General features: G+C 38.2%; 1 protein-coding gene across 9 annotated transcripts in view; it reads left to right on the forward strand.

Moving 5' to 3' along the window:
* DOP1A (DOP1 leucine zipper like protein A) overlaps window positions 1-27485 on the forward strand; it is a 131568-nt gene that overhangs the window by 4136 nt on the left and 99947 nt on the right. The window contains exon 2 of one of the 9 annotated variants that reach the window (XM_020878892.2): window positions 337-400. The exons of the other annotated variants lie outside the window; for them this stretch is intronic. The gene's annotated coding sequence lies outside the window, so the exon portion shown is untranslated. The remainder of the gene's footprint in view (window positions 1-336; window positions 401-27485) is intronic. 9 annotated transcript variants of the gene reach the window in all.

Here is a 27485-nt window from a genome sequence, read left to right on the forward strand (position 1 = left end):
CTTCTTTTATTGTGTTTACCTCCCCTTCCCCAAGATATCCAAGCCTGAAGCCTCAATGACTATTCATTGCATAGGTCAAAGATAGGGTATCACACTTACCAAGGAAAAATTTACATGGAATAATGTGCACTGATTTTATGTGTACATTACCTACACACTCATGTAACCACCACCACAAGCAAGATTTGGAACATGTCACCCACCACTCAGGCCTGTATTGTTATGTCTTTGTTCTCTTTGAATTCCTCCCTGTTTCTGCATGTGTAAATCATAACTATTAAGTTCTAGCTCAAGCGCCACTTTGTGAATCTTTTTTGCCTTCTTTCTGACTTTCAGATTTGCATTTCTTTGAACATTTTTTTCTATCTTTCATGATGACAACAGCAATGGCATGCTCATGGTAAGTACTTACATTTGTTGACCAAATGGATAAGTGTAGTATTTCTTAAACTTGATTAAATCATTCTTATATCATCTTCAAACTTTTGACCCTTACCTGCATACATCCTGTATTTGTTGTGTTGTTCAGTCATTAAGTCTGTCTAACTCTGTGACCCCCATAGATGGCACTATGGCAGGCTTCTTTGTCCTCCACTGTCTCCTGGAGTTTGCTGAAATTCATGTCTGTTGAGTCAGTGATGGCTACTAACCATCTCATTCATCCTCGGCCACCCCCTTCTCCTTTTGCCTTCAGTCTTTCCCAGCATCAGGGTCTTTTCCAATGAGTCAGTTGTTCTCATCTAGAGGCCAGAGTATTGGAGCGTCAGCATCATTCCTTCCAATGAATACTTTCTATATACTTACTTCATATTTATCAGAGGAATTATTGACATAATTTTTAAAGGAAACTTGAAGTAACCACCATAAATAAAAAACAGGTATCTGAGACATCCTGAAGTAGTCAGAGGAGCTGAAAAAGAAAGAAGGGAGAATGACTTCCTCCCCTCATTCAGTGTTAATTAACCCTGTCCTTGGACACCATAAAATCTTCTCCCTTCTGATTGGTGGGCTAAATTTGGGAGATACTGGCTTAATCAGGGCCTGAGAATCCCTTGGAATTTTATTGGTAAAAGAATTGGGAAATAAAGCCTCAATTGCAAGTTAAAAGGTGCATTTAGTTTTGCCTTCGTATTGTGTTTTTAAAGTTAAACATGATCATGCTTGAATTAGATGTCATCTTCAAAAATGTCTTTATGTTAGTAATGTTAATTTTATAAATAAAATGCCTTTTTGTTAATATAGTACATTAGCTTTAGGGTAAACCTTTGAATACAGAGAGATAAATCTCAATTTAAAGCCAGTTAAAGCCCTTTATGGTGCTTCCCTAGTAGCTCAGTGGTAAAGAATCTGCCTCCTAATAAAGGAAACATGGATTCTATCCCTGTTTCAGGAGATCCCCTGGAGAAGAAAATGGCAACCCACTCCAGTATTCTTGCCTGGGAAATCCCACAAACAGAGGAGCCTGGTAGGCTACAGTCTGTGGGGTCGCAAAAGAGTTGGACACGACTTAGCAACTAAACACCACCACCACGAAAGCTTTCTATACGACAAATGGGTGATTGTTGATTCAGGTGTGATGAAATGTTAATAATGTGTTTATCTGGCAAAACTCCTGTAATAATAGATGAGATGATAAGCTTGTAAGAGTCCGCTGTCTCCTCTGCATCTTCCTCTCCTCAGTTTTCTTGTTTGAGCTGTAGCTCTATATTTCCATTTTTCAGAAGACATTTCCAGCCTCTCTTCTTCTGAGATAATGAGAAATTCTCCTCTTCTATGGAATTTTACATGAAAAGGCAAGAAAAGGCAAGTGTATAGAATACACTGTGTATCTCACGGTGCTGAGGTTATTTACCAGCATAGATTTATCTATATGATGCACTCAGTGTTTAAATTGCCAGTATTTTGTGTTCATGAACAACAAATTCAGGTAAATAGACTTACTTAGTTTGGTACTACTGTTTTCCAAAAACTAATTTACCTGACTGGTGAGACTAGGTTTATCAGTTCATACAATAACTTGGTGCTCAGTCAGGGGTCAGATTACTGTTAATCAAAAGTTCTGGGGTACAACCTCAATTTGAAAATAAGATAACAGCACTTTGGATGAATATTTTTATTTCATAAAAGAGCCTTCACCCAAGCAGAAGTTTCTTTCCTGTGTCTATACTATAAAATTAAGCAGCATAATGGAAGCAGTGCAGATAAACTGTTCTCATTTAAAAGGGACAGCCAACTGTAACCTGAAAAACTACAAAAATACACCAGGCTTAATCCTTTGCTTTATACACATAAACTCCATCATACATGTAAACTCCATTATACATGTAAACTCCATCATACATGTAAACTCCATTGTACGCTTACATTTCCACTTGGTTTTGTTTGTGCTGTTATATTATGGAAAGGTACTGTAAAATATCAGCAAAGCTGCCTTAAACTCTGAAGGTATGTGTTATTGCCATCAGTCAGATTTTCCAGATGGCTGGAGTTTTGTGGGGTTTTTTTTGTTTTATTTATTCATTTTTGGCTGCACTGCACAGCATGCAGCATCTTAGTTCCCCAAGCAGCAATCAAACCGTGCCCCTTGCAGTGGAAGTACAGAGTCCTAATCACTGGACTACTAGGGAATTCCCTGGAATTTTGTATGTTTTTAATACCACAAATGCCACCCCAGTCTGCAGCTAGACTTTTTGCTTTTATTCAGCATGACGATGAGTTATCACTTGACCCAGTGCCTTTTCATACACACTTACCATGTCTTACAATGTGTCTCAATTTTTTTGTATTTATTTCTATTTTTTTATTGAAGTAGTGTTGATGTATAATATTGCATAAGTTACAGGTGCATGATATAGTGAATCACAATTTTTTAAAGTTATGTTCCATTTATAGTTATTTTGAAATATTTAATATATTCTACATATTGTACAATAAATCCTTGTTGATTATGCCATACATAGTAGCTTGTACCTCTTAAAGTTCCTGCCCCTGCCTATATTGCCACTCCCCTCCCCCTCTCCCCACTGGTAACCATTAGTTCTCTGTATCTGTGAGTTGAATTCTATTTTGCTATATTCATTAGTTTGTTGTGTTTTATAGATTACACATGTAAGTGCTATATAATATTGTCTTTCTGTGACTTGTTTCACTTAGTTTAACACCCTCCAAATCCATCCATGTTGCTGCAGATGGCAAAATTTCATTCTTTTTTATGGCTGAGTAATACTCCATCATGTATATATAGCACATCTTCTTTAACCAGGGCTTTCCTAGTGACTCAGGTGGTAGAAAGTCTGTCTGTAATGCAGGAGATGTGGGTTCTATTCCTACATGGGGAAGATCCCCTGAAGAAGGTAATGGTTACTCACTTCAATATTCTTGCCTGGATAATTCCATGGACAGAAGAATTTGTCAGCTAACAGTCAATGGGGTCACAAACAGTCAGACATGACTGAGCAAATAATGCTTTTCTTTCTTCTTTAACCATTTACCTGTTGATGAATATTTAGGTTGCTTCCATATCTTGCCAATTGTAAATGCTGTTATGAACATTGGGGTACATGTGTCTTTTTGAATTAGTGGTTTTGCTTCTTGCAGATATATACTCAGGAGTGGAATTGCTGGGTCATTTGGTAGTTCTGTTTTTAGTTTCTTGAGAACCCTCCATTCTATTTTCCATAGTGGCCGTATGAATTTACATTCCCACCAACAGTGAATAAGGGTTGCCTTTTCTCCATATCCTTACCAGCGTTTACTGTTTGTGTTCTTTTTGATGAAAGTGATTTTTACAGAAGTGAAGTGATAATCTCATTGTGGTTTTGATCTGCATTTCCCTGATGATTAGCAGTGTTGAACATCTTTTTATGTGCCTGTTGACCATCTGCATTTCCTGTTTGGAAAAATGTCTATTCAGTTCTTCTGTCCATTTTTTAACTGTGTTGTTTTTTCTTGATGTCGTAAGAGCTGTTTATATGTGTTAGATATTAGCTCCTTATCTGTCATATCATTTACAAATAATTTCTCCCAGTCCATAGTTTGTCTTCATTTTGTGGATGGTTTCCTTCACTGTGCAAAAGCTTTTCAGTTTCATTAGGTCCCATTTGTTTATTTTTGCTTTTGCTTCCTTTGCTTTAGGAGACAGATGCAAAAAAATATTTCTACAGTTTTTGTCAAAGAATGTCCTGCCTAGGTTCTCCTCTAGGAGTTTTATGGTTTCTAGTGTTACATTTAGGTCTTTAACCCATTTTGAGTTTATTTTTATATATGGTGTTAAGAGAATGTTCTATTTTTTTTTTTCTTTTCCATATAGCTATCCAGTTTCCCAAGCACCACTTCTTGAAAAGATTCTTTTCTCCATTGTATGTTATTGCTTCTTTTGTTATAGATTGACTATAAATGCATAGGTTCATTTCTGGGCTCTCAGTTCAGTTCCACTGATCTGTGTGTCTATTTTATACCAGTAACATACTGTTTTGATGACTATATCTTTGTAGTATAGTATAAAGTCAGGGAGTATGATTCCTCCAGCTCAGTTCTTTCCCATGACTGTTTTGGCTACTCAAGGTCTTCTGTGTTTCCATACAAAGTTTAAAATTATTTGCTTTAGTTCTGTAAAAAATGCTATTGGTATTGTGATAGGGATTGCATTGACTCTATAGATTGCCTTGGGTAATAAGGTCATTTAATGATGTTAACAGTGTGTCTACTGACAGAGACTTTTTTAAATCTTAAAAAAGTTTTAAAGTTTTCTGACAGATTTTTCTCCTGAGGGGGGAAAAAAATGAAACATAGTACTTTCTTTAAAGTTAAAATGTCTGTCTTTTTGGAATAAAAATAAATAAGGAACTTCCATATTGTAAACCACAGTTCCATAAGTGTTACCACCAGTTTTTAGTCAAGAGTTCACCTGAATGAGGGGCTCTAGCAACATGATTTTTTTTAATGGCAACTGGCATTTTATTGGAAATCTGTTTTCAAAGCACTACTCTCCAAGCCTACCTGATTCTATAATTTGAGTCTGCCTATTTTATGTGACCTGATAACTACTTTTTAAAATGTCCTAAGTTAATAAGGGTTGTGATTTTAAAAAGGAATTTATTAACTTAAGAATAAACTTTAGTTTTCTGTTGCTACATAATGTCTCAAAATGTAGTGATTTAAAACAACAATACACATCTCAGAAGGGATAAGGGAATGACTTGTTTCTGAGGTTCTGGCTTGAGAACTAGTCATTTAAAGGTTTGCACTCATCTAAAGCTTTAATTGGCCTTCCAAAGTGGTTCAGCCACATACTGGGAAGTTCTTTTTGCTTGTTGAAGGGAAGCCTCAGTTCTTCCCCACAGTGGCCTCCCCACCGGGCTGCTTGAATGTCCTCTTGGCACAAAGGTCAGCCCTTCCCAGAATAAGTGATCCAAGAGACATCAAGGCAGAAGCCGCAGCGTCTTTTATGGCCTGATTTTTCACTTCTGCAGTGTTCTATTTATTGTTCATATAGGCCAGCAGTGGGAGGAGACTACACAAGAGCTTGAAGATCATTGGGGGCCATGTTGGAAGCAAGCTACCACGTCTTGTAGAGCTAGTGTGTGAACATGTTGCCGAGTAATAAGTAGTACATGTTTACTTTTAGATGGCTTGTGCTTTTAGAACAAATACTCAAAAATTAACTTAAAATGCTACTTGAAGATTACTAAACAGAGCAAGTACTTTATCAACAAAATTCTTAGTCTCCACGGTTCTTTGGTCATGATGGGATGACCCTAGATTCACATGTAACACTGAAGCTACAGAGTCTGTTCATTTTGATTTTCTTGTTTCTTATGAGATAAAGGGGGGGGGGGGAAATGCCACATACTACATAGCTGCTCTTTGATATTCCTCTGGGATGTTATTCATTCATGTACCTTTTAAAAAATTAAGCTTATTTAATGCCACAAAGAAGGAATAATCATATGATTTTTAAAGTATTAAAAAAGTATACAGTGAAAAATCTTCCTCTCCCTGGCCCCCATCCACCCAAGTTCCTGTGACCTCCAGGAAATAATCAGCTTTACTATTTTCTTATATGTTCTTTCAAAGCTATGTCAATGCATGCAGATTATTTGAATATACATTTCCCATTTGTGTGTGTGTGTATATGTGTGTGTGTATGTGTGTCTCTGTGTGTGTGTGTGTCTCTGTGTGTGTGTGTGTGTGTGTGTGTGTGTGTGTGTGTGTGTGTAAATTGAAGCCTTCTGTATAAACAGGTTTCCCTGGTGGCTCAAACAGTAAAGATTCCACCTATAATGCATTTTTCTGTTCTGACCAAATCTTGGTAGTTTTTGAGTGATAGAACAAATAGGACTGGAGTGCACTTCCTGTTAAGTATATTTGTAGCAGGGCACTTCCCAGGTGACTCGAGTGGTTTAGAACCCGCCTGCCAATTCAGGAGACATGAAAGACCCAGGTTTGATCCCTCGGTTGGGAAGATCCCCTGAGGAAGGAAATGGCAACCCACTCCAGTATTCTTGCCTGGAAAATCCCACTGACAGAGGAACCTAGCAGGCTACAGTCCATGGGGTCGCAGAGTCAGCCATGACTGAGCAACCAAGCACATTCTGTAAACAGTATTCTGCACTTTGATTTTTTACTTGATATATTTTGGGAACATTTTCTAAATCAGACATTCTTTTTACCACTTGAGTATATTCTACTGTCATTCAGGTTTTAGTATTTATTGGTTATTTACTATAGGTCAAACATTGCTCTGAGCTGGCAATGGAAAAGCTAAAATGATAGGTAAAGACCATATTAAAGGGATTAACATCCCTGGGAGTCACAGTTTAATTACAGTGAAACAAAGTAAGTTTTGTAATAGAGGAAATACAGGAAGGAATTGTGTATTTGAATGTTGGAGAGATGTAACGGTCAGGGAATACTTTCCAAAGAGGGTAAAATCTGAGGCCTGAAGAGTGAGTAGGTGCTAGCCAGGTTAAGTTGTGATTCAGTGTTTCAGGCAGAAGGAGTTTTTTAAAAAGACTTTGTAACATATTACAAAGCTAGAGTAATCAAAACAGTATGATACTGGCATAAAGACAGACTGGAAACCAGTGGAATAGAATAGAAAGCCTTGAAATAAACCTTGGTCAGATGATCTTGAGAGAAAAGGAGGTGTTTAATTGGTATGGAGTTACAGTTATGCAAGATGAAAAATTTTGGAGATAAATTGCACAGTTCAAATATTCTTAACAACACTGAACTGTACTCTTAAAAATCATTAAAATGATAAATTTTATGCATTTTTACCACAATTGAAAAAATGACATTAAACTTTTTGAAATATAGCATAGGCGCATTTTTAAATACATATACTGTAATGTAAGCCATGTTTCCAGATATCAACGTATGATGCTGATTAAAGAATGAGCCAAGTCAGAAGGGTTGGATCAGAAGGTATTGTGCAGTCATAGCATTATGAATATAGTTTGATAGAAAAATTTAAGGTGATGAAAAAGTGCACACGACCTATCCGGAGAAGAAATATCATATGTAAAACCACCAAGGTGGGAGGGAGCAAGTCTTGAACAGTTGACTAGTGTTAAAGAAACAATATTCAATGATACTTGTTAAAATGGTAAGGTCAGCCTTATTCAGGGTCATCATCATAGATATAGGGACAACTGCAGTGAGATTTTGGGCTTCCCAGGTGGCACTAGTGGTAAAGAACCTGCCTGCCAGTGCCAGAGACATCATAGACATGGGTCCTGTCACTGGGTCGGGCAGATCCCCTGGAGGTGGAAATGGCAGCCTGCTCCAGTGTTCTTGCCTGAAAAATCCCTTGGACGGGGAGCCTGGCGGGCTACAGTCCATACCCTCACAAAGAATCGGACACGACTGTAGTGACTTAGCACATAGGCAGTGGGATTTTACAATGAAGGAGAGAAATTGGCTTCAACTCTCAACGTGGGCACGTGGGACTTTATGGCTGAGGAGTAGCTAGAGGTCATAGAATGGAAAACCTCTCTTGAGAGAAAACATGAGGGGTAAGAGGGGATTACTTTCAGTTTCACTCTGTTGAATTTTTTTAGGCTATCACTCCAATACAAGTACCCTGTCAAGCACTGATATTATTATTATTATACTCTGAATGTCTTTATTTATTTTTTTTTTTACTTTACTACTGAAGTAAAACAGCAGCAGCATCTTCCCAATCACACAAGCTAACAGGCCTCTTGCTGCAGACTGACCGGGATGACCAGCAGTTGGTGTTGAGGATCTTGATCAGTATTTAGGGTGATCAGTTACTGAGGGTGAGAGAGATTCTGGTTAAACTGACATAGCAGTCAAAAACTACATTTTCCAAGAACAGGCACAGATGGGCCTAGGAGAAGCGTCCGAACCCTGACCAAAGTTTGGTCAAGCAGAGAATCCTTGTCACTAGGTTTTGCTTATCTAGAATAGAAATATGAATTATCAGATTGAAAGAATGGGTCTAGTTTATGAAAACTTTAGTCCTATGAGTAAGAACTTGCATTTACTTTCCGAGTGATTCAATGTCACGATTGTAGCAATGATAAGAGTACTCCCTGCATGCTGAGTGAGCACTGGACTGAAGTGCTTTTCATGGTTTATAAACTTATTTTTTCTAAGCTTCCAGCAGGGAGTAATATACTGAAACCGTGTTTTGCTCTGTAATATTAATTGGCTCTTAGAAAGCTGAAGGTAGTGAAAAATAGTTATTGTAAGAGTCCAGGTGAAAACTATTCAGGAGCTATGGTTAAAATGCCGCTCTGAAAGATACTGTCTACCACAGTCACCTGAAGAAAAAAATTAAAAAAGCTGAATTTGTTGATAGATTTGAACTTAAGGATAGGGAATAAAGCCAAAGCTTGAGCTTGTGTGATTGGGAAGATGATGATGCTGTTTTACTTCACTAGTAAAGTAAAAAAAAAAAAAAAAAAAAGACGTTCAGATAATAATAATAGCAGTGCTTGACAGGGTTCTTGTATTGGAGTGATATCCTAAAAAAATTCAACATAGTGAAACTGAAAGTAAGGAGAGTCTAGTAATAATAATAGCGGTTGATAATTTTATCAGTGCTTTGGAGGCTGCTTAGTTTTGTAAGTGAAATGAAAGTGAAAGTCACTCAGTCATGTTCGACTCTTTGCAACCCCATAGACCATACAGTCCAGAATACTGGAGTGGGTAGCCTTTCCCTTCTCCAGGGTATCTTCCCAACCCAGGGATCAAACCCAGCTCTTCTACATCACAGACGGATTCTTTACCAGCTGAGCCAAAGGGAAATTTTTGTGAAGGGACTCTGAATAAAGATCAAGCAATATCTTATCTTGGCACTGATTCTACTTAGTGCTTCAGAATTTAGTGAAGTATTTAGAGTTAATTCTCTTGCAGAGTAGTAATACCTCAGCAAGGTTTTGTTCTTTCATATATGTTATTAATACTGTTGTTCTGTTTTTACCTCAACCTTAAAACATAAAAGGGAATAAATATTGGAAGAGGTGTAGAGACAAGGCAAATCTGCTATAGGTAGTACCTCGTTTTTCTCTGTGAAGTATCTTGATATCCTTCAGATTGATTCTAGGCTCTTTCCTTTACTGATTGAGGGATTTAATACCTGCAAGGCTACTTACTATCTAGCACCATTCTTTCATAGCTTTGAGCAAACTGATGTGCACAGACACACACGTGTTTGTGTGTAGCACAAGAGCTTTTTCGTAAATGCCTGTATGTAAAGTTATTAGTTGGCACCTTCATGCCTGTGTGATATTTTGATCCTATCCTTTATATGCATAGGCATATATTAAATTTGCATCTTAATGAATGTGTGTTCTACTCTTCATGATTATACTTTTGGAACAGTTTCAGTAAAATTCACAAAGGAAAATAAACCTTACTGCATAGGATTTTTTTCAGTTGGGAAAAAAATGATATCTTTTTTTTACAAGCTAGAATATTTGTTTACAGATAGTCATGTAAGTTTAAGTACATTACAGAAAAATTTGTTTAGTATGTACAGTTTAGTGTTTTTATGTTAATTTGTATGGAAACCAGTCTAGTTTAAAATTGAATTGTAAAGTTAATTACTAGTATATTGTTCACTAACTTTTAATGCTGAGAACATTCTTATTAAATTACTAATTTTTAAAAAATTAAATTTTATTTGAAATAATCGATTAACTTAGTATGATGGATTTAATTGTACTGTAAAGATTATTGAGGTGTCCATCTTGTTTCACATCTTTCTTTTAAATCACTGTGAATAGCTACTCATTTTTTCATTATGTTCTCATATATTAAAAAAACAAGCAATGTTTTCTTGTGTGCATGCTAAGTCGCTTCAGTCTTGTCTGCCTCTTTGTGACCCTGTGGACTAAAGCCTGCCAGCCTCTTCTATCCATGAGATTCTCCAGACAAGAATACTGGAGTGGGTTGCCATGCCCTCCACAAGGGTATCTTCCTGACCCAGGGATCAAACCTGCGTCTCTTAAGTCTTCTGCATTGGCAGGCGGATTCTTTACCACCAGTGCCACCTGTTTTCTTGTTTCTTCCTAATTCCTTAACCAAAACATGGTCAATCTAGATAATTTAAATTTTTCCAAAGTGTATTATTCCGATATTTACTCTCAGGCTGACTTACCCTTGCCACCTAAAATATTACTATTTCTTCCTCTCTCCCATCCCCATCAGTAGAGAAATCCAACAGATTTTAATATTAGCAAATGCTAAATGTTAAAAAGGTATATTTTTTAAAAAGCAAACGATAAGTCCCCAAAGCAAAATTTGGTTGTTTGAGATTCTGAGTTTTGAATGATCAACACCACCATTTCTTTTTTATAGATATGTTTAGTACAAATATGATATGACTAAACTAGAATAGAATAGATAATTGTCAGTGATTACAGGTTTCAAGTAAATGTGAGAAATTTCTCTGAAATACTTATTTTCTGAACTAGCATTTTGTTCCCTTACTTAACAGCCCTTAAAGGAATTACATCTCCCTTTCCCAAAAGATAACCAAAATAAATGTCTTTACTGGGTCTTGTAAAGCATCTTTGCGGTGCTTAATTAATAGAATTTATAAAATAGAACATACCTCTGATTCAGTAGAATCCATCAGCCCTAAGTATCATTAACTTGGGGATAGCCACAGCTGTATTGCTATTGAACAGCACCTCTCTAAGATTTAATCCCAACTGAGAGCGAATTTTTACTTTGAAATTGTTTTCTCAGGCAAGTAAATTGTACAAACCATGTATAGTTTTTGTATATACTGTAATATATAGTACATATAGGTACATACATATACTATATACTGTATTATAGTTCCTCTTCCACTGTAGTCATTTAATGAATTAGAATCACTGTTTTATAGGTAACAACCAAGACAAAACCCTTTTATATCAGAATTTATTGTTATTTAGCCTTGTAGTTTAATTTAACCTAAACACTGTCAGGATCAAGCAGTGGGCTAGGTTGGAGTATTCAGAGTTGAGCTTTAGTACCTGTGCTTAAGTCAAGGTCTAGAAGGAACAACAGAGGTACTATTATTATATTACATAATTACAGTTTTTTTTTTTTTAAGAAATAAGTGCAATAGGAAAAGAAGATATGTCTAAAAATGGGGGGAGTTAAAGAGTCAAGAAAGGCTAGATAGCCTGAACAGGCATTTTAAAAATGAAAAAGAGAGGTCAGATATACCAGGCAGAAGAATTAAGAGCTGTGATTACGAAGTAGTTCAGAGGGGAGAGAAGTTGGGGCAGGGAGGACATATGTATACCTAATGCTAATTCTTGTTGGTAAATGGCAGAAACCATCACAGTATTGTAAAATAATTGTGCTCTAATTTAAAAAAATAAAATATAAAGTTTTAAAAATGGTAAAAAAAAAGAAAAAAACATAGTTCAGAAAGATAGTGATTAAGGACCAGATCCAAGATTCAGCCTGCCAGAGTTCTTCCTGTTTGCTCCTTTCACTGTCTGTGGAACCTCAGACACCAGTGTTCATTTGTACGTGGTTCCATGAACATACATGCCTCATGGATTGGTTGTAAAGATTACATGAGATAATTCATGCAAAAGAGCTTAGTGAAGTGCCTGCCACAGATTAGCAGTAATTAATTGCTAAATCAGTGTCAGTTGCTATAATTATCTTCATATTGAATACTCCTTGGGCAGTGTTTATTTCCAGATGTGTATTGGGGGCAGGATGGTTATCTGTTATATTATATATATATATATGTTATATGATATATATATGTTATATGTTATATGATACATATATATGTTATATATATAACACATTTGATATATGTTAAATATATATCAAGGATATATGTTTAGTGTTCATTATTATAGCTGTGTACAGTGCAATGCTTACGATAGAATCCCAGCTACTCATTAATGGATAATTTTAAGTTGTAATATGTGCTCACAGTTTTCTATTTTCTAAGTTACTTTTCTTCACACTGCTTATGTGTCACAAAACTCACAGGATTTAAAGCTACAAGGAACCCTAAGATACCACTTCTATAGAATTCAAAGATGTTTTTAGCAGATGTATACTTTTGTATACAAAATTATAAGCAAAATTAAATCGTATTTGCCAATTTTCTTTTGATGGGGTGCTTGGATTTTTCATATCTTAAAGTTTTAATTTTTATAGTTTTTACTGAAAGCAACAGTAAAAATATAACTAATTATATATATAAAGCATGCGTGCATGCTAAGTTGTTTCAGTCGTGTCCGACTCTTTGTGGCCCTATAGACTAGCCCACCAGGCTCCTCAGTCCATGGGATTCTCCAGGCAAGAATACTGGAGTGGGTTGTCATGCCCTCCTGCAGAAGATCTTCCCAACCCAGGGATTGAACCTGAGTCTCTGATGTCTCCTGCATTGACAGGTGTTTTCTTTACCACTGGTTGGACAGAGAAGCTTGGCACGCTGCAGTCCATGGGGTTGCAAAGAGTTGGCATGACTGAGCAACTAAACTGAACTAAGCACCATCTGGGAAACCCTGCATAAAGTATAGTAAGACTCCTTGTCAAAATTTTCTTCAATCAGAGATTGGTACCTAATTAATTTTTGAAGATTAGACCTGTAGGAGTATCATACTTAGTGGATTTCCTTTCACAAGGGCTAGAATGACATCTTCCACATTAAGTAGTTATGCCTAATAAAAATGCTTAAACTGAGCTAATTTTTGAAATAAAATTGGATATGGCATGTTGTTTATAAGTATTCTTAGGGGAGTCTTTTAAGTTTTTTAAAGCATGTAATAGTTGTTACGAATATAGTCTGTTTGAAGGGAGTGTGTGTTGGTTACAGTGGTTAAAAAAATAGAATTGTAATTCTGCTCTTTTTTACAAAGCTTTTCTCAGAGAAACAAAGCAAAAATGATTTGTGAACTGTGTTCACATTGACTGATTAATATATTTATTCAAAGCATTTGAGGGCCTACTGTATCAGCCATTTTTATGAGACTGCTGATACAGTAGTGAACGAGTCCAGTAGGGCTCGTGGCCTCATGACATTTGCATTCCAGTGAGGGAGGGTAGATGGAAACTAGCAAGCAGGACGATTTCAGATGGTAATCAGTGCTAGGAGGGTAATCATGTGATATTCTAGAGTAATTGGGGCCATTTGTGGGCCATGGAGAAAGGCTTCTCTGAGGGTTTGATACTACTTGTAGATGGGAAAGAATTTGCCATACACAGAGTTGACCTAAGAATTGCCAGGTGTGCAAAATAGCAAACACAAGATCCTCTGCAGTGCAAAACTTGTTGCTGTGTTTGAGTTTAGATGTTCTTACAATGATGTGATTTTAAAAGATCTCTGACTTCTCTGTGGATGATGGATTATAGAGCTCAAGAATAGAAGGAGGATTCAGTGATGTGCTGGAGTTGACATCAACCCGTTAGAAGAATAGGGGAGGAAATAATAGAAGGGGTGGTTATATATTTAGGCTATACCATTTAAATGCTGTTTGAAACTATAGAGATAGAGGAGATAACTCAGGAGAGAGAAGAGAGGAGAGCTCTTGATTGAGCCTTGAGGTATTTCAGCATTTAAAAATAATAATAGTAAAATAAAATTTCAGGACAACAAAGGAGCCAGCATAGATACTGAAAAAGGTTGGCTAGAGAAGTCAGAGCATCCCTTGACAGCCAAGAACAAAGTACTGAATACTGCTGAAAAGTTGATTAAGATGAAGGCCTAGAGAAGTGACCTTTGTATGAGTGGTCATGCATCTTTATATGAGTGGTCATGAGAAGTAACCTTTATATGAGTGGTCATGCATCATGGGGCATTTTTTAAGTGGGCCAAGGTGTGAATAGGAGATAAGGAAATGAAGTAGTGAGCACAGAGAAATTTTTCAACAAGTTTTGTAATAATAGAGAAAAGAGAAATGGGTTGGTAGCCAGAGAGCCTGTGGGGGGTTACGGGGAGGCTAAGGATTTTGCTTTTTCACCCTGAGAGATTCCAGGGCTTCTGTAGCTGACGGAGAATGATCTTGGAGAGGAGACACTGGTACTGAGTGGGGAGAGTAGGCCAATAAAGCAATTAGGGACATGTGTAGAGAAGGTAGAGGAGGTGGAATCTAGAACACAGCAAAAGGAAGAGGGTCCCTTGTTCCCAGGGAAGGAGGGAAAGTGAAGAGTGTGGGCTTAAGTGGCGACAGCTTTGGAGATTTGTTGGAGGGAATATAAGCACGTTCCTTTTTCTTCTGTTTTCTTACTTTGAAGCTCAGTCTTTAGCAATGATGGGGAAACGGTGGCTTTAGAGCTTTGAGAAGAAAAGGTATGAAATAGTTGTGTCAAGCAGGTAAGGTTATGAAGGAAATGTAATGGATTAGAAGAACATTTGAGGTTGGTGTTTCTCAACTTAAAGTGCAGTCCATCAGCTTGGTTGTGTAAGTTTTCCCCAGCGATGTTCTGTTGCTTGGGTTCAGGCATAATTGAGCTCAACCAGGATTGGGATTTTGCCAAGTAAGTGTTAACAGGGGGAATAAGAAAGACACTTCACTCCGTGGCCCTGAGTTAGGTTTGGGTATAAGAAGGAAAACAGTCTCCATGAGAGTGAGGAGTAGTGGTTCCAAGTTAGAACTCTAAAGCCAGATTACTTACATGTAAATCCTTGGCCTGGCATTTAACTGTATCATGTGTATTTCTATGCCTCAGTTTATCTCCTAATTCGACAGTAATAATAGTAAGAAGGACCTGTATTTCAAAAGATCAGATATGATTAAATGAGTGAAAATAATGAAAAGCATTTGAACAGTGACTGCCATTTAGTGAAGCAGAGGGGCAGTGGCCGAGAGGAGCTACCCCACGTCTGAGGTCGGGGGTGGTGGCCAACAGGAGCTACCCTACATCCAAGGTAAGGAGCAGCGGCTGTGCTTTGCTGGAGAAGCCGTGAAAAGATACCCCACGTCCAAGGTAAGAGAAACCCAAGTAAGACGGTAGGCACTGACAGAGGGCATCAGAGGGCAGACAGACTGAAACCACAATCACAGACAGCCAGCCAGTCTGATCACAGGACCACAGCCTTGTCTAACTCAGCAAAACTAAGCCATGCCGTGTGGGGCCACCCAAGATGGACGGGTCATGGTGGAGAGATCTGACAGAATGTGGTCCACTGGAGAAGGCAATGGCAAACCACTTCAGTGTTCTTGCCTTGAGAACCCCATCAACAGTCTGAATAGGCAAAATGATAGGACACTGAAAGATGAACTCCCCAGGTCGATAGGTGCCCAGTATGCTACTGGTGATCAGTGGAGAAATAACTCCAGAAAGAATGAAGGGATGGAGCCAAAACAAAAACAACACCCAGTTGTGGATTGGACTGGTGATAGAAGCAAGGTCCGATGCTGTAAAGAGCAATATTGCATAGGAACCTGGAATGTTAGGTCCATGGATCAAGGCAAATTGGAAGTGGTTAAACAGGAGATGGCCAGAGTGAACATCAACATTCTAAGAATCAGTCAACTAAGATGGACTGGAATGGGTGAATTTAACTCAGATGACCATTACATCTACTACTGTGGCCAGGAATCCCTTAGAAGAAATGGAGTAGCCATCATAGTCAACAAAAGAGTCCAAAATGCAGTACTTGGATGCAGTCTCAAAAATGACAGAATGATGTCTGTTTGTTTCCAAGGCAAAGCATTCAATATCACGGTAATCCAAGTCTATGCCCTGACCAGTAATGCTGAAGAAGTTGAAGTTGAACAGTTCTATGAAGACCTACAAGACCTTCTAGAACTAACACCCCAAAAAGATGTCCTTTTCATTATAGGGGACTGGAATGCAAAAGTAGGAAGTCAAGAAACACCTGGAGTAACAGGCAAATTTGGCCTTGGAGTACGGAATGAAGCAGGGCAAAGGCTAATAGAGTTTTGCCAAGAGAACACACTGGTCATAGCAAACACCCTCTTCCAAAAACACAAGAGAAGACTCTGCACATGGACTTCACCAGATGGTCAGCACCAAAATCAGATTATTTATATTCTTTGCAGCCAAAGATGGAGAAGCTTTATAGAGTCAGCAAAAACAAGACCGGGAGCTGACTGTGGCTCAGACCATGAACTCCTTATTGCCAAATTCAAACTAAATTGAAGTGGAGAAAACCACTAGACCATTCAGGTATGACCTATATCGAATCCCTTATGACTATACAATGGAAGTGAGAAATAGATTTAAGGGACTAGATATGATAGAGTCCCTGATGAACTATGAACAGAGGTTTGTGACATTGTACAGGAGACAGGAATCAAGACCATCCCCAAGAAAAAGAAATGCAAAAAAGCAAAATGGCTGTCTGAGGAGGCCTTACAAATAGCTGTGAAAAGAAGGGAAGTGAAAAACAAAGGAGGAAAGGAAAGATATACCCATTTGAATGCAGAGTTCCAAAGAATAGCAAGGAGAGGTAACAAAGCCTTCTTCAGAGATCAATGCAAAGAAATAGAGGAAAACAATAGAATGGGAAAGACTAGAGATCTCTTCAAGAAAATTAGAGATACCAAGGGAATATTTCATGCAAAGATGAGCTCAATAAAGGACAGAAATGGTATGGACCTAGCAGAAGCAGAAGATATTAAGAAGAGGTGGCAAGAATACACAGAAGAACTGTCCAGAAAGATCTTCACAACCCAGATAATCACGATGGTGTGATCACTCACCTAGAGCCAGACATCCTGGAATGTGAAGTCAAGTGGACCTTAGAAAGCATCACTACGAACAAAGCTAGTGGAGGTGATGGAATTCCAGTTGAGCTATTTCAAATCCTGAAAGATGATGATGTGAAAGTGCTGCACTCAATATGCCAGCAAATTTGGAAAACTCAGCAGTGGCCACAGGACTGGAAAAGGCCAGTTTTCATTCAAGAATGCTCAGACTACTGCACAGTTGGACTCATCTCACACGCTGGCAAAGTGATGCTCAAAATTCTCCAAGCCAGGCTTCAGCAATATGTGAACTGTGAATTTCCAGGTGTTCAAGCTGGTTTTAGGAAAGGCAGAGGAAACAGAGATCAAATTGCCAGCATCCACTGGATCATCAAAAAGCAAGAGAGTTCCAGAAAAACATCTATTTCTGCTTTATTGACTACCTCAAATTCTTTGACTGTGTGGATCACAGTAAACTCGAAAATTCTGAAAGAGATAGGAATACCAGACCACCTGACCTGCCTCTTGAGAAACCTATATGCAGGTCAAGAAGCAGCAGTTAGAACTGGACATGGAACAACAGACTGGTTCCAAATAGGAAAAGGAGTACATCAAGGCTGTATATTGTCACCCTGCTTATTTAACTTATATGCAGAGTACATCATGAGAAATGCTTGGCTGGAAGAAGCACAAGCTGGAATCAAGAATGCTGGGAGGAATATCAATAACCTCAGATCTGCAGAGGACATCACCCTTCTGGCAGAGAGTGAAGAGGAAGTAAAGAGCCTCTTGATGAAAGTGAAAGAGGAGAGTGAAAAATTTGGCTTAAAGCTCAACATTCAGAAAACTAAGATCATGGCATCTGGTCCCATCACTTCATGGCAAATACATGGGGAAACAGTGGCTGACTTTATTTTTGGAGGCTCCAAAATCACTGCAGGTGGTGATTGCAGCCAAGAAATTAAAAGATGCTTACTCCTTGGAAGGGAAGTTATGACCAACCTGCATATTAAACCTGCATATGACCAGCCTCTGCATATTAAAAAGCAGACATTACTTTGTCAACAAAGGTCTGTCTAGTCAAGGCTATGGTTTTTCCAGTAGTCATGTATGGATGTGAGAGTTGGACTATAAAAAAAGCTGAGCACTGAAGAATTGATGGTTTTGAACTGTGGTGTTGGAGAAGACTCTTGAGAGTCCCTTGGACTGCAAGGAGAGGCAACCAGTCCATCCTGAAGATTAGTCCTGGGTGTTCATTGGAAGGACTGATGCTGAAGCTGAAACTCCAATACTTTGACCACCTGATGTGAAGAGTTGACTCATTGGAAAAGACTCGGATGCTGGGAGGGATTGGGGGCAGGAGGAGAAGGGGATGACAGAGGATGAGATGGTTGGATGGCATCGCCGACTCAATAGACATGGGTTTGGGTCAACTCCAGGAGTTGGTGATGGACAGGGAGGCCTGGCGTGCTGCGATTCATGGGGTCGCAAAGAGTCAGACACGACTGAGCAACTGAACTGAAGATGTTGCTACCTCTGCTGCTTAGAAGGTATTTTCCTTAGAATGTAATTAAGACCAGATGGTGGCAGGACCTGCAGAGATTGTGGATTATGTGTTTGGGGTTTCAGCATATATGCCCTTTGAAGGTTTGAGATCAGGTCAGACTGGGAGAGGTACAGGGCATCACGACTCTAGTGGGTAATCTTAACCTATTTATGGAATACCTAGTAGGTCCTTTTTTTTCTCTATACTGTTAGCCCTCTAGGGACATTTACCAATTTTCTGGAGTAACTGGCTTTATAAATTGATTAAATAAATGATTTGCAAAATATTATTTGCTGAAAGTGTCAATGTTGAAATTTGGAACTTTTGATCAAAATGAAATAGATTTTTCAATAATTGCCACAGTCATCTGTTAGATGGTAATAATTACTGAATGATAATTTTTTGTTTCCTTAAAAAAGTTTGGAAAGATTATCTTCATAATATTTTTAGGTGTTTTTCTTTCATAATCGATAGTTACATTGTTGATATTATGCATTGCATGATGCTTTAAATGATTTATTCATATACATCCTTGGGATGTGGGAACACATTTAGACAGTCCCCGGGTTCAGTTCGGTTCAGTTCAGTTGCTCAGTCATGTCCGACTCTGCAACCCCATGAACTGCAGCATGCCAGGCCTCCCTGTCCATCAACCAACTCCCGGAGCCTACCTAAACTCATGTCCAGTCGGTGATGCCATCCAACCATTTCATCCTCTGTCATCCCCTTCTCCTCCTGCCCTCAATCTTTCCCAGCATTAGGGTCTTTTCAAATGAGTCAGCTCTTCGCATCAGGTGGCCAAAGGTACATCTTTACAATTGGTTAATACTGAATTGTTCTTGCTCACTTCAGCCTGCCTCTTCACTTTCATGGCAAATGAAGGAGGGAAGGGGAAGCTCAGCTAGTAATAAGCAAACCAGCCGACTGAAGTATTTTGGTGCAGTAACTCTGAAATTATGTCTAGTCATTTTTTATAATCGTTTAAACAAAACTTTTCTAAAATTCAGATACTCTGTTGAAATGTTTTATTTCTTCCTTAAATTTTACCTTTTTACACCGTGAAGTGTGAAAACATAAACCTTATCATCTGATCATTTTCAAGGGTGTAATTTGCTTAGAGAAACTTCTGACTTTATTTTTTAAACAACTATTTTGTTTCATTTTTATGTTTGAGTGAGAAAACACTGTACTAAACATGTTTTATGACATTTTGGCCTCAACTTATCGGAGATACAAGTTTGAAAGAATTACAGCTGAATTGTCAAGTTACAAAAGCTGCTTGTTAATAGCGCCTGAAAGATTATAAATGCTATTTTGACTTATCTGTATCACTTTAAGAAAAAAACAAGTTACAGTTTTTACTTGTGTTTATTTTTACATTTTCTAGTTTCCTAGTTATATTAGTTTGTTATTGTATCTATTGAAATAAAATGGATTTTTTTAAAAATTTCAAACCAAAAGCTTATTTGATAGAAGTGATGAATATGTTTAGTTTCATGTTTAGAGTGATAGAGATGTTCTGTATCTTAATTATGGTAAGAAATCTTGATTGTCATGATGGTTTTATGGGTGTATGCATTCATCAGAACTCATCTAATAGGTGTGTGAAATACATGTAGTTTAATAAAATGGTAAAAAAAAAAAGAAAAAACAAAGTGTATTTGACGATGATAGTTTTAATATGTATTCGTGAGATAATTGGTTATAATTTCCCATTTTGCTGCCAGTAACTTCAGAGCCATATCTGATGCTTAATTATAGTTTATTAGTCCTTATAGTTAGCATACTTGCTTCCTAGTATTATGTTTAGTTTTTTATTGGTAATAATTGTGTTTTTAGAGCATTTTTTGTGCCAGGTACTCTGATAAATTTTGTTGTTGTTTTTATTCAGTCACTCAGTCATGTCCGACTCTTTTCAATGCCATGGACTGTAGCATGCCAGGCTTCCCTGTCCTTCACCATCTCCCAGAGGCTGCTCAAAGTCATGTCGATCGTGTCAGTGATGCCATCCAACCATCTTATCCTCTGTCATCCCCTTCTCCTTCCTGCCTTCAGTATTTCCCAGCATCAGGGTCTTTTCTAATGAGTCAGCATCAGGTGGCCAAAGTATCAAAGCTTCAACTTCAGCATCAGTTCTTCCAATGAATATTCAGGACTGATTTCCTGGAGGATTGACTGGTTTGATCTGTTTGCAGTTCAAGGGACTTGCAAGAGCCTTCTCGAACACAATTCAAAAGCATCAGTTCTTTGGTGCTCAGCCTTCTTTATGGTCCAACTCTCACATCAATACATGACTACTGGAAAAACCATAGCTTTGACTCAGTTCAGTTCAGTTTAGTCATTCAGTTGTGTCCGATTCTTTGCGACCCCATGAACCACAGCACGCTAGGCCTCCCTGTCCATCACCCACTCCCGGAGTTCACCCAAACCGATGTCCATTGAGTCGGTGGTGCCATCCAACCATCTCCTCCTCTGTCGTCTCCTTCTCCTCCTGCCCTCAATCTCTCCAGCAGCATATTGGGCACCTACCGACCTGGGGAGTTCATCTTTTTGCCTCTTCATACTGTTGATGGGGTTCTCAAGGCAAGAACACTGAAGTGGTTTGCCATTGCCTTCTCCAGTGGACCACATTCTGTCAGACCTCTCCACCATGACCCGTCCATCTTGGGTGGCCCCACACGGCATGGCTTAGTTTGCTGAGTTAGACAAGGCTGTGGTCCTGTGATCAGACTGGCTGGTTGTCTGTGATTGTGGTTTCAGTCTGTCTGCCCTCTGATGCCCTCTGTCAGTGCCTACCGTCTTACTTGGGTTTCTCTTACCTTGAACGTGGGGTATCTCTTCACAGCTGCTCCAGCAAAGCACAGCGGCTGCTCCTTACCTTGGACATGAGGTGTCTCCTCAAGGCCACTGCTCCCAAACTCTGACTTGGGGTAATTCCTCTCAGCCGTGCTTCTGTGCCGTCTGGCTTTGACTGGATGAACCTTTGTTGGCAAAGTTATGTCTCTGCTTTTTAATATGCTGTCTAGGTTGGTCATAGCTTTTCTTGCAAGGAACAAGTGTCTTAATTTCATGGCTGCAGTTACAGTCTGCAGTGATTTTGGAGCCCCCAAAAATAAAATCTCTTCACTGTTTCCATTGTTTCCCCATCGATTTGCCATGAAGTGATGGGACCAGATGCCATGATCTTAGTTTTCTGAATGTTGAGTTTTAAGCCAGCTTTTGCACTTTTTCTCTTTCACCTTTGTCAAGAGGCTTTTTATTTTTAGTTCCTCTTCACTTCCTGCCATTAGGGTGCTGTCATCTGCTTATCTAAGGTTATTGATGTTTCTCTCCGCAATCTTAATCCAGCTTGTGCTTTATCCAGCCTGGCACTTTGCTTGATATACTCTGCATATAAATTAAATAAGCAGGGTAACAATATTCAGCTTTTATGTACTTCTTTCCCAATTTGGAACTAGTCCATTGTTCCATGTCTGGTTCTTAACTGTTGCTTCTTGACCTGCATACGGGTTTCTCAGGAGGCAGGTAAGGTGGTCTGGTATTCCCATCTCTTTAAGAGTTTTCCACAATTTTGTTATGATCCACACAATCAAAGGATTTAGCATAGTCAATGAAGCAGAAGTAGCTGTTTTAGTAGAATTCCCTTACTTTTTCTATGATCCAATCGATGTTGGCAGTTTGATCTCTGATTCCTCTGCCTTTTCTAAGTCCAGCTTGAACATCTGGAAGTTCTTGGTTCACATACAGTTCAAGCCAGCTTGGAGAATTTTGAATATTACTTTACTAGCATGTGAAATGATTACAGTTGTGCTGTAGTTTGAACATTCCTTGGCACTGCCTTTCTTTGAGATTGGAATGAAAACTGACCTTCTGCAGTCCTGTGGCCAATGCTGAGTTTTGAGTGCGGGCGGCACTTTCACAGCATCATCTTTTAGGATTTGAAATAACACAGCTGGAATTCCATCACTTCTGTTAGGTCCATACTGTTTCTGTCCTTTATTGTGCCCATCTGTGCATGAAATATTCCCTTGGTATCTCTTATTTTCTTGAAGAAATCTCTTGTTTTTCCCTATTGTTTCTGTTTCTTTGCATTGTTCACTTAGGAAGGCTTTCTTATCTCTCCCTGCTATTCTCTGGAACTTTGTATTCAGATGAGAATATCTTTCCTTTTCTTTTTTGCCTTTTTCTTCTCTTCTTTTCTCAGCTATTTGTAATGCCTCCTCAGACAACCATTTTGCCTTTTTGCGTTTCTTTTTCTCAGGTATCGTTTTGATCACCGCCTCCTGTACAGTGTTATGAACCTCCATCCATAGTTCTTCAGTCAGTCTATCAGATCAGATCCCTTGAATCTATTTGTCACTTCCACTGTATAATTGTACGGGATTTGATTGAGGTGATACCTGAATGGCCTAGTGGTTTCCCCTACGTTCTTCAATTTAAGTTTGAATTTGGCAATAAGGAGTTCACTATCTGAGCCATAGTTAGCTCCCTGTCTTATTTTTGCTGACTACATAGTGCTTCTCTATCTTCATCTTTCAGTATTGACCATCTGGTGATGTCCATATGTAGAGTTGTCTCTTGTGTTGTTGGAAGAGGATCTTTGCTATGACCAGTGTATTCTCTTTGCAAAACTCTCTTAGCCTTTGCCCTGCTTCATTTTGTACTCCAAGGCCAAATTTGCCTGTTACTCCATGTATCTCTTGACTTGCTGCTTTTACATTCCAGTCCCCTATAATGAAAAGGACATCTTTTTTGGTGTTAGTTCTAGAAGATCTTGTAGGTCTTCATAAACTGTTCATCTTCATAGAACCATTCAACTGATAACATTAATATGTTCCTTTTTAAATTTTGACACTGACTGAGGTAGATATTATCTCCTATTACAGAGGAAGAAACAAGCTTGGGACATCTTGCAGAAATTCATACTGCTATGTAAGTGTTAGAACTAGAATTTGGATTCCCAACTATATTGACTTTAACCCAATGCTTGGAGGCCCTGCCCTCTACTGCCTGTCTTTCCATGGGCTGGATTTTCTACAAAATACTGTTTTGTTATTGAATGTATTTTTGCCACATGCCACCACTGTTTTGGAGAAATGGCAGTGTATAAAGTTTCCTCAGTGCAATATGGAATATGTTGCATTTGCGTTATAACCTAAGTCAGTGGTGTTCAGAGTGTGATTTGTGGGCCATTTCATAAATTATTTGTTAAGGAAACATAAGCATAGAGATGAAAGTAATCATTTCAAAACATTTATAGCAATTTGATCATATACATGATTTTTTTTCACATTTTAGAAAAGCATCAGTCACCCGTGGGTTGGAGGAGAAAACTGGTTCTTTACTACAGATAGTTTGAGAATTACTCATCTAAGCTTCTTCAAAATAAAATATTGGGGAGGTGGGAACGTGAGTACTGGAATTTGCATTTATTATGTATTGGATGGAAAACCCAAAAGTCGTTCATCATCCCTCGACCTCTCTGCTGATACGTAATGAATAATTTTATTTGCATTCAAATTATTGAGGAAGTATAACCAAGTCTGACCGCCTTTTCATATGAAAGAAAATAGTACAGCTCACTGCAGTACTCTTGCCTGGAAAATCCCATGGATGGAAGAGCCTGGTGGGCTGCAGTCCATGGGGTCACGAAGAGTCCGACGCGACTGAGCGACTTCACTTTCCCTTTTCACTTTCATGCATTGGAGAAGGAAATGGCAACCCACTCCAGTGTTCTTGCCTGGAGAATCCCAGGGACGGCGGAGCCTGGTGGGCTGCCGTCTATGGGGTCGCACAGAGTCGGACACGACTGAAGCCACTTAGCAGCAGCAGCAGCACTGCTGATGAAACTTCTACAGAGTGTTCTGTCTCAGTTTTCAACTATTTTCATAAGATTTTGCTCTTGATGTTTTATCTAGTATTATATGTGTCCTGTGCAATATAGTCTTTTTAATCATATTGAAAATATTTAGAATCTTTTTAGCTAAATAAATAAACAAAATCCAATTTGCTTACTTGACTCAACGTTTTTAGCTGTAAACATGTAACACAGGAACTTAGCCGGTCATTACTGGTTAGTTTTGTTTTGTTGTTTTTTAATACCAAATAAGAAATATTTGTCTGAAGAATATGGCAATTGAGGTAACATTACTTCACAATTACACTAATAGCCCAGTTACAGATAACTCATTTCATTGTCAGAAGTTACTGTTAAATTGATTTTTAGGTTAATCTTCCCCCAGGCACAAATATTGTGTACCTTCAAATTGATGTGTTATATCTTATACTGGAAATACTGCTAAGAAAAAAAAATGTTCTTTTCAGTAAAATTTATGCATGTGCTTTATTCTGTCTAATAGTAGTGCTTTCTTAGGTTTAATGATTAGAATTTATAGTTATTTTGTACTGTTTTTATACACCTTCAGAAAATCTAGTCAAGTGGATTTTTCCTTAAATTTAATTGATTTTGCAGTTCTTTCTTTTCTGACTTTTCAGAAGCAAACTTATAAACATTTTGGTTTGTGTTCTTTCTAACCTTCATTCCATAAATCATCATGTATTAATATTTATTATCAAATGTTATAGCTTTAAATATTTCATTATGTCAGCCTTTTGTATCTGAAGCACACACTGCTGTGTGTTTGTTCATAGTTGTGGTTAAATCTAGTTTTAAGTGAAGAAACCCTATATTAATGAAGAAAGACCTCACAGAATTTTTAATTTATTCCCAGTCTTAACCATCACACTTAAATCACCATATGTGAGGCCAGCTTTGTTTGGATTGTAAATTATGTGCTTATATAAAACAACTGACAGTTCTTGTTCGACTTCTACCCTAGTAGAGGAATTACATGTCCAACTCGTCTATAAAACAGAATCAATTTTGAAATGGAAGTTAGTTGAGATCAATTTCTATTTACTTATTTAAATTTGGAAGTCATCTTGGATTTCTCAGAGTAGTACTTCAAAATACTGCTTTATGTTTGGTTTGCTGCTTTTGATAGTTCCGAGCATGAAGATAGAACAATAAAATGGACTTTTTTTCCTCGTAAACTTTATTTTAAGCCCCTGGGGTCAGATAACACAGTTTTAAATGAGGAAAGTGGATTAATTATCTTGAAGGATTTACCTTACTTTATATTCTTCACTCCCAGCCCTCCCAGTGGGGAAAGTATCCTGAGATCAAGGATATTCTGTCTAGTAAGCATGCAGACATACTAGTTGGCACTTAATGTGCTGAAGTGAATAATTTCATATGTCAAGTGACTCTCTATTAGGTGATAGTCTCTCCAAAGATGAGATTTAAGATCTGTCTAGTTTTGTTTTTATGGATAAAAGAATTGAGATAGAGAATTGGAAAGTGCATATTGCTTCTTTTTGGAGTAACCTTACATAGGAAAGTTTCGATTTAATAGGGCTTTTTTAGTTTAGTTTTTTTTACGCAAACAGATTTTACTAATGTAGGTAATATTCTCTAGAGCAGTGATTCTTAACGTTTTTGCCTGTGTGCGTGCTCAGTCACATCAGACTCTGCAACCCTGTGGACTGCAGCCCACCAGGCTCCTCTGTCCATGGAATTGTCCAGGGAAGAATACTGAGGTGGGTTACCATTTCCTCCTTTTGAGGATTCCTTTAAAAAAACTGTTTTTAACACTGTATTAAAAGTGCACCATTCTCCAATAAAATGTAAGATGTAAATTTTGCATGTAATTTGAAGTAATGGACAAATCCCTAAAGCCCATTTTTATATGTATACATATATGTATATATGTGTAGGTCTTACATATATAGATATATATCTTACATATATACACATAAATATAGCTATATACCTTATTGAGACACAATGCACATATTATGCAATTCACCTATTTAGAATATATGATTCAGTGGTTTTCACTTCATTCATAGAGCTGTGTAACCATGCTTAGCTCATGGGCTTCTCATTGCAGTGGCTTCTCTTGTTGCAGGGCATGGGCTCTAGGCTCTCAAGCTTCAGTAGTTGTGGCACACAGGCTAAGTTGTCCCACACGCAGCATTTGGGATCTTCCCAGATCAGGGATCAAACCCATGTCCACTGCACTGGCAGGCAGATTTTTAACCACTGGACCACTAGGGAAGCCCAAGCACAAAGGTTTTTCATTTTGATGAAGTCCAGTTCATTTCTTTCCCCTTGCTTTGGTTGTATTGCTTATAGTGCTTTTAGTGTTATTTCTGAGAAATCCTAAGAAGGCCTAGAATAAATCATGAGGATTTATTCTTGTATTTTCTCCTAAGAGTTTTATAGTTCTAGCTATTAAATTTAGATGATTCATTTTGAAGTGGTTTTTATGTAGGTGTGGGAAAGATTTTTTGATGTTGACTGTTTTTAAAGTCTTTATTGAATTTGTTACAATACTGCTTGTTTTATGTTTTGGTTTTTTGGCCCTGAGGCACGTAGGATCTCAACTCCTCAACCAGGGATAGAACCCGCGCCCTGGGCATTGGAAGGCAAACTGTTAACCCCTGGACCACCTGGGAAGTCCCCACATTGATTTTTTTAACTGAATAATTTATTTATTGACCGTGTTGGGTCCCCGCTGCATTGCGCAGGCTTCCCATTGTGGTGGCTTCTCGTGCTGTAGAGTACAGGCTCTAGGTGCGGGCTCAGTAGTTGCAGCACATGGGCTTAGTTGCCCTTCGTCGTGTGGGATCCTTCCCCACCAGGGATCAAACCTTTGTCCCCTGCGTTGCAAGGTAGATTGTTTACCACTGGACCACCAGGGATGTCCTCCCACATTGAT

Source organism: Odocoileus virginianus, chromosome 19 (genome assembly GCF_023699985.2).
Source record: "Odocoileus virginianus isolate 20LAN1187 ecotype Illinois chromosome 19, Ovbor_1.2, whole genome shotgun sequence".
NCBI lineage: Eukaryota > Metazoa > Chordata > Mammalia > Artiodactyla > Cervidae > Odocoileus > Odocoileus virginianus.